Source organism: Octopus bimaculoides, chromosome 10 (assembly GCF_046866305.1).
Source record: "Octopus bimaculoides isolate indiv1 chromosome 10, ASM4686630v1, whole genome shotgun sequence".
NCBI classification, from domain to species: domain Eukaryota; kingdom Metazoa; phylum Mollusca; class Cephalopoda; order Octopoda; family Octopodidae; genus Octopus; species Octopus bimaculoides.
In genome coordinates, this window is record NC_142937.1 from 72,966,623 (window position 1) to 72,972,622 (window position 6,000).

Sequence of the window (6,000 nt, forward strand, 5' to 3'; positions counted from 1 at the left end):
TCATGAAACATGTACAACAACAAAATATAACAGTTCTATATTTAAGAGATGAGGAATTATGTACATTATTTACAATTGACGGATATTTGTCCTTATCTTGTTTGTTGTTAACACATTTTGGCTGATATACCTTCCAGCCTTCACCAGGTGTCTTGGGGAAATTTTGAACCTGAGTTCTTATTCCTTAGGTATTTTTAGATGTTATTATTATTATTATTATTATGGTCACTGCCTGGAATCGAATCCGGAATCTTGGGGTTAGTAGCCTGTGCCCTAAACCACTACACCATAAGCCCGTAGGCAATTATGGAGTGAATTTTAAGGCTTATAAATCTAATATTTTCCTATCCTTCCTTAATACCAGTTCCCATATACTGTTCATATCTGCACTCGGTCTGCTTAGGAGGTTGTTGTGTCCTAGCATATGTGCTGCTTCTTTTAGTTTTCGTATTTTCCAGTGGTGTTCTCTGTCTATTATTTTAACTTCATCCCACAGGGGGAGGTGGTCTCCATTTTTCCATACATGATCAGCTATACCCGATCTATCAATACCTCCTCGTGTCACAGCTTTGTGATGTTCCTCTACTCTTATTTTGAGGGGGTGGTACATTTCGCCTTTGTATAACCTACCACAGCTGCATGAGATGGAGTACACTCAGTTCTTGGTCATGTTCTCTTCTATTAGTGATTTTACTCAAAGGAGGTATTTGCGAAGTGTTGTATTACTTTTGAATGCAGTCCTGATGTCATATGGGCCACATATCTTTTGTATCTTTTCGGAGAAGCATTTTACATAGGGTAGACAGACTGTGGACAGTTTATCGGTTTCATCCTCTGTTTTCTTCATAATTGGAGTGGAGAGTATGCTTTGGGGGTAGTTGTTGCTTCATAGATAGTTACTGAGCTTGATAATTTCTTCGTGGTGGATATCACAATCGCTACTTATATTCATTGCTCATGCTTAAGGCACTGAGCAATCCCTCTCTTTACACTGTATCCATACAGGTCGATCTAATTTGCATATCCAAACAATATCAGGTGAATATCAAACTCTGTGCAGAAGTGTTTGCCCTTGATATTCTTGCAATGTATGCAGATAACACGACCCAACTTAGTGAAGGAATCAGCTCTTTATATAAAAAAAATACTTTTTCTAATATTTCCAAAGTGCAGATTCCACTGAAACATGTTCTTTCCAACTGTTCATTAGCATTGAACAGGTATACATGAAGACACAACCTGGTCCTTAAGGTTATCTTCAATGCTATGAAGAACCAAATTGATCTCAACAAGTGTTAAAAAAATCCATTGAAAGTACCAACTAGAGATTTTATTACCTTCGTGCACTCAGGACAGCGGATCCATTTCAAGAAGTACAATAAACTTCCTGTGAGTGATGAAAAGTGGAACAGCAATTGGGTGGTGTCTGCAGATTTACCAGGGTGCCAAGGACTCTTTCCCATCCCAGTTACGGAAAAAACGGACATTTTAATGTGGTGTGAAGGAAAGAAAGTTGTGAATCTAGTCAAGTTAATGGTTCCTCAAGAAGATAACATGGACGCTGCTTGAGCTCGAAAGACTGACCATTATATAAACCTCTTCAAGGAATGTGAAGATGCAGGCTGGAAATCAGAGCATTTTACAATTTAAGTCAGATACAGAGGGTTTGTTGGATACAGTGTGAGACGATTGTTGTTATCATTAGGCCTAACCCATCATAAAATAAATACCACCATGACCAATATCCAGACTACAGTGGAAAAGGCTAGTAATTGGATTTGGTTAAAAAGTGATGATGAGCGATGGCTAGAAGAATATTGAGCTATATTTGATAACCAGTTGATCTAGCAAGTGGAGCCCCATATCAGTGAGGTGGGGGGGGGGGCGGTGTGCATTGATGCCGTCAAGCGGTAGGCCCTGAAATGGTGTGCATTCTCTCCTGATGACCCCATACACTTGCTGGCTTCTGGCATGCAGAGTTCTCGACTGGTAGCACTTGCATGTGCAAGTTATTTGCAAAACATCTATAAATTTGTGTTATCTTCTTTGAATGTGTCTGTGATGTTGTTCAAAAGTGGATGTTTATAAACATCTTTGTCAACTGTGTATAAGTTTTTGTCTTGTCTTGTTAACTGCATATAAGTTTTTGTCTTCTCTTGTTAACCACGTATAAATTTTTGTCTTGTCTCTAATTTTTTTCCTTCATATCTCACTGGAGTTGGTTGTCGAATTTGTGGAATTTAATTCTTCTAATAAGCTCAGAAAAGTCTTTTTCAAAGGCTTCTAATTCCGAAATAGGTGTTGGAATTTTAGAAGATTTGAGGCCATATTTGTTTCCATTAGATTTCTGCTTTGTATCATAGAAGAAGGCTTTCCATCTCATTCTTTGGCTAAAATCCTCTGTTTTTCGATAAAACCTTTGAGGTATTGCTTGTGTGTAGTTTTCTTTTTGTGATATCTTTGCTGCTTTTTAACACATATATATATATATATATATATATATATATATATATATATATATATATATATATATATATATATATATATGTATGTATATATATATATATGTATGTGTGTGTATATATATATATATATATATATATATATGTATGTATATGTAAATGTATATATATATATATATATATATATATGTATGTATATTTATTGTGTGTATATATATATATATGTGAAAGTGCATGGCTCAGTGGTTAGAGCATCAAGCTTACGATTGTGAGGTTGTGAGTTCAAATCCCAGACTGGGCTTCGTGTTGTGTTCTTGAGCAAGACACTTTATTTCACGTTGCTCCAGTTCACTGAACTGTAGAAATGAGTTGTGACAACACAGGTGCCAAGCTGTATCGGCCCTTGCCTTTCCCTTGGATAATATCGATGGCATGGGGAGGGGAGGCTGCTATGCATGGGTGACTGCTGGTCTTCCATAAACAACCTTGCCCAGACTTGCACCTAGGAAGATAACTTTCTAGGTGCAATCCCATGGTCAGTCATGACTGAAGTTGTATTTCCTCACGTTCAGTAAAAATGTGTTTATTATGGTAGTTTTGACCTTAGAGTCCCTCTAAGTGCGAGGCATTAATGTATAGTAATGCCCTTATATAAATAAATATATTTTGGGGAATAAATGATATTTTCCCTTATGAGGTTTTTTTCATGCTGGCTACTTAATAAATTCTTATAAAAGATTTTTTCCTAATATTGAATTAATTATATATATATATATATATATATATATATATATATATATATATATATATATATATATATATATATATATATATATACACATATATATATATACATATATATATATATATATATATATATATATATATATATATATATATATATATATATATATATGTATATATATATATATATATATATATATATATATTGTGTGCATATATATATATACATAAATACTTATACTGTATATCATCATTATCATCATTTAACATCTGCCTTCTATACTGGCATAGGTTGAACAGTTTGACAGGAGATGGCCAGGTAGAAGACTACACCAGGATACTGTGTCTGTTTTGACATGGTTTTTATGGCTGGATGCCCTTCCTAACACAACCACCCTGCAGAGCAGACTGAGTGCTTTTTACATAGCACCAGCACTGGGAAGGTCACCAAATAACTTGCAAGACAAGGAATTCTGAAGGAGGAGGAGACATTGGAGAAGATAATCTTGTGTCAGATGATGAAAGGTTAAAGTGTGACAGAGAGACGGAAATAGGTGTCTTGCTACAAAGGTGGTACATAGTTACCCAGCCAGAGAGAGTGAGGGAGAGAGAGAGAGAGAGAGAGAGAGAGAGAGAGAGAGAGAGAGAGAGAGAGAGAGAGAGAGAGAGAGAGAGAAATAGAGGTAACAAGAAAGAGGGAAGAGCAAGAGAAGGAGAGAGAGAGAGTGATAAAAAATGAGGGCAGAAACATGTGCTGCTGTAGAGGAGATACATGGTTACCCATCCAGAGGAAAGTGCAAGGGAAAAGAGAGAGAAAGAGAGTGGGAGACGTAAAAAGTGCAAGAGAGAGTGGTGAAGTGCCACATAATACCAAACACACATATATAAGGTGTGTGTTTTGCCAGATCGTGGGCAGGTAACAATTATAGGTGTGAGTATATTATGCCTATAATCCTCTCTTAGCCTATAAGTGCAGCCTGCCCACGAACTGGCAAAGCACATATCTTGTGTATGTGTGTTTGATATTGTTTGTATCTCTTGTGCTGCTTCCTATTCATATTTGAATACATCTTTATGTATGTATGTCTGTATGTATGTATGTATGTATGTATGTATGTATGTATGTATGTATGCATGCATTATGTATGTATGCATGCATGTATGTATGAATATATGTATATGCCCATCACTTGCTATTGAGATTATTGACTTGGTATCAGTAAGTACCATGGTTTCACTAGTGATTTCAGGTGCCCACACAGTCACAAGCAGAAAGACAGCCCTCTTTATCCAGTAAAACTTCCAAGACATGACACCTGGAAGGCGAGAGAGCTTTGTTACTTTTTGGTTAGTATTTTATTTATTGATCCAGTAAGAAAGAAGGGCAAAACTAACCATAGTAGGACTTGAACTTGCAACATAGGGAACCATTATCAATACCACAACTCATTCAATCTAACATTTTTGCGGTCCTGCCAATTTAGTGCCAGACTATACATAGAATGTTGTTTGATAACTTGAGTGCTGAGAAACAGGACCAATCAGAAGCCAAAGAACTTCCAGAAATCAGTCAATAACAACAAAGAGTTTCTGATAACTATGAGGAAGACCTGCAACACTTGATTGATTAATCACTTCAGAAAATTAAATTTAAAAAAAAAAGACAAAAAAACAGAATGAAAAAAAAAAAAGAAAATATCAGTAAGAGATAAAGCAAAATGGAGATTGATGGATTTTTTGTTTTTTCACTCAGCTTTTGAATTGGTAAAAAGACTGCAGTATTGAAGTGAAATGCTAAATGAAGTTTCCAAACTAAATGAAATACTTCACAAACAAGATTGTAACTTTGAAATCCCTATGAAACAGGTTTGTAACTTTATTAAAAATAATCAGTGAGAGAGGTGTTGTTGCTACTTTTGTTGGTATAGTTATATTTTCTTCCTTTTTTTTTTTTTGTAGCAATCACTGGAAATGGCACATAATGTTAATGAGCCTGAAAGTGGTGCGTCAACAGAATTATTAGTATGCCAAGCAAAATTATCAGTGGCATTTCTTCCAGCTCTTTATGTTCTGAGTTCAAATTCCACTGAAGTCAGCTTTACCTTTTATCCTTTCAGGGTTGATAAAATAATGTATCTATCAAATACAGGCATTGATAAAATCAACTTACCCCACTCCCCTGTAACTGTGACAAAATTTGAAACAAATGGTGGTGAGCTGACAGAATCCTTACAATGCTGGACAAAATGTATAGTGACATTTCTTCTGGTTTTACATTCTGAGTTCAAATTCCATCACTTTGTCTTCCATCCTTTCAGAGTTGATAAAATAAGTACCAGTCAAGTACTAGAGTCGATGTAATTGTCTAACCCTCTCCCCCAAAATTTCAAGCCTTGTGCCTATAGTAGAAACAATATTAATGGGCCTGGGTAATGTTACATCAAATAAAGTTTCATGTTCAATAATTGTAAACAGAAGTTATAAAAAAAAATGATTTTCTCTGCAAAAATAAAAAAATGGATTGCTAACTGTAATAGATTAACACCATGGCCAGGGGTTGGATTTGACTTGTGACTATAGTAGAAAGGATTATTATTATTATTATTATTATTATTATTATTATTGAGTGAGAGTGCAGTGCATGCCATCAAAGTGACACTGTGGTAAAATATACAAAACCCAGTATACCCATCATGACTACCCGTCTGATAAGAGTACACCAGGCACATGCATCACAATCATGTGTGTGCAACATGGTGATCTCATATCAAGATAAATAGCGCATTAACTTTGC